We start from the raw sequence: 2,496 nt of genomic DNA, 5'->3' as shown, positions 1-2,496 counted from the left end.
TTCTGTCTTATTCATCAAAATTTACTCTGTTTCACATCTTTTATTTATATAAACTGGAAGTTAATGGACTCAAAAGTTATGTTTTTCCGCAGTATCTACATGGAATCGCTTTCAAGTCATAATTTTCTTTAATTATGTTCAATCATTTTTACTGATTTTATGGCATAGCGGGAAAAACAACAAAAAGCCGTAAAGTTGAAAATACAATAATGTGTCAACAGATTACAGCACACAAACACACGATAGGTGTATTTAATAATGCTATATATAGTAAAATGTTCCCAGGAAAACCTGGTAGCAGAGACTGAAAACAATTGTGAGATAAAACACCAATACAGATGGGCTTTCCATTGATTATTTTGGGGTCATACACATGAGCAATTTTTTTCCCGCATCGAAAAAAAGCACAGCATGTGCAATCTTTGGGCATTCCCTCGGAACGCCTCGCATCCCCCATTGATTTAAATGGGGCCGGGACAGCATCGTACCATGTGGGATGTGCAAACAAGTGTGATACGATGCAAGGTTTACCCATTTATCACTACTTCCCTGAAGTGATGCAAAGTGGTTTTAACATAAAGACACCTCGCATCTGCGGTGACATCGCATGTTGGCGAGTTCAATATCGGGCTGAGGTTCATGATCCGATATCGCACTTGCCCATGTGAAATTAACCTTGGACATTTACTTGGGTCATCTGAATCTTCAGCCACCACTTTCTCCATCCTCCTTAAATAATTTACCTCTTGGACCAATTCAGCAATGAAAGAGGCCAGGGTGAATTTCCAATGTCTATATATAACAATGTAATGTTTAATGTTAGTAAGGGATCTAGATAAAATAAGGAGTAGCTCAATTTGAGGTTTAAAGAGCCACTGTGACCATGCAATAGCACCATGAACTAAGTTATGTTGCTGTTCCAGGTGGTGACAGGGGGAAAGGGATGTGATTTTTTTATACTCACCTACTCAAAACTCAGACAGAACATGGAAATAGCGAACTGGACACCTGGACAGACATACCACACACACATGTAGGGGGAGCCCAAACGAAACGAATGACTGCCACCTTAAACGTGTGCACTGTTATGTCCTTAATACTCATGAGATATACAATTATATTCTGTTGACACACATAGCTCTTACCTAAATCGTGTTTGCTCTGTTACATCTTCCAAACATCCAAACTTGGGAATTCAGACAGTACTCACACAGCATAGACAGAACTTAGGAACTCAGACAGAATATGGGCACTGAGAAAAAGACTTCACACTCACCGACAGGTGAACTCTGACTCACTTGTATACCTGAACACCTAGCTAGATGGAATAACTACAGGATGTACAAGGTATGCATTCTTTATTTTGATACTTAAGCCTGCAAGCCCACTTCAAGGGTCCTCATTGTCTTGCAAGTCCCTACTCTAATGAAACAACTAACCCCAGGAAACCTGCCTGCATGTTGGACGATCATCCCAACAGGGACGACCCTGCGCTTGAACTTAGGCACCTACCTTGTCCTAGATGATAAATGATCCATGGCAAGATACAGTTCACACTACACAAAAGGCAAACTGCACAGACATGCAGGAACATGACACAGATCAAATTAAAACACACACTGAACATGACACATGCACAAACATGCAGGAAACATGACACTGTTCACACTGAACACACTGAAAGCTGCACAGACACACAGGAACATAACCCTAAACAAACAGGGGACAGACCACCAGCCACAGCAGAGGAGCTGAAACATATGAGCAGCAGACCTGGGGGATTGGCTGGTTGGAGAAATCCACACCCAGCCAGCCCAATCAACCCCACCTGTGGAGCTGAGCTGCTAGGAAACCCTGTAGAACAACAGATCCCGGCAGAGTGCTCTAACACTTTCAGACCACACACAGTCTTCATGGACAGACACAGCAGGAATTGGAAAGCGGAGGATTATAAAAAAAAACACATCCCTGTCACCATCCAGAACAGCATCATAACTGAATGTCCATTAACCTTTTGCATCATTTCCTCTAATTATGTGTTACCTCTGGTCCTTTCTGTGAAATAAGGGCCACTAGAGGGTTGGCTTTAGTTGACATATGAACTATATAGTATACAGTTTACATGATTATGACGAGAAAGTCTTGAATGGCCTAAATTTCCATAATATATCAATAACAGAATTCATAAAAGGTGAAACATGAAAACTAAAATAAAAGGAAATGTTGATGCAATTCAATTTATGCACCATGATAAGTCACTAAGGTGTCATAGTGTAAGACTTGCAGTTTCTGTGGGTGGTCAGGGGCAGAGTCACTAATTGACACAGTCACAAACTTGTAATCAGAAAACGTGTTACAGAGTGGAAAATAAGAAAGATGAGACCATATCTTTGCCAAATACAGACTATGCTACTTACAGTGCAACATGCAGAATATCTGGTGGTACACCGGTTTCACAAGGGTGGCGGAAGCTAAACAGTCTTTAGATTCATTAGT

The sequence above is a fragment of the Eleutherodactylus coqui genome, chromosome 7 (assembly GCF_035609145.1).
Source record: "Eleutherodactylus coqui strain aEleCoq1 chromosome 7, aEleCoq1.hap1, whole genome shotgun sequence".
NCBI classification, from domain to species: domain Eukaryota; kingdom Metazoa; phylum Chordata; class Amphibia; order Anura; family Eleutherodactylidae; genus Eleutherodactylus; species Eleutherodactylus coqui.
This window is presented reverse-complemented; position numbering follows the sequence as displayed.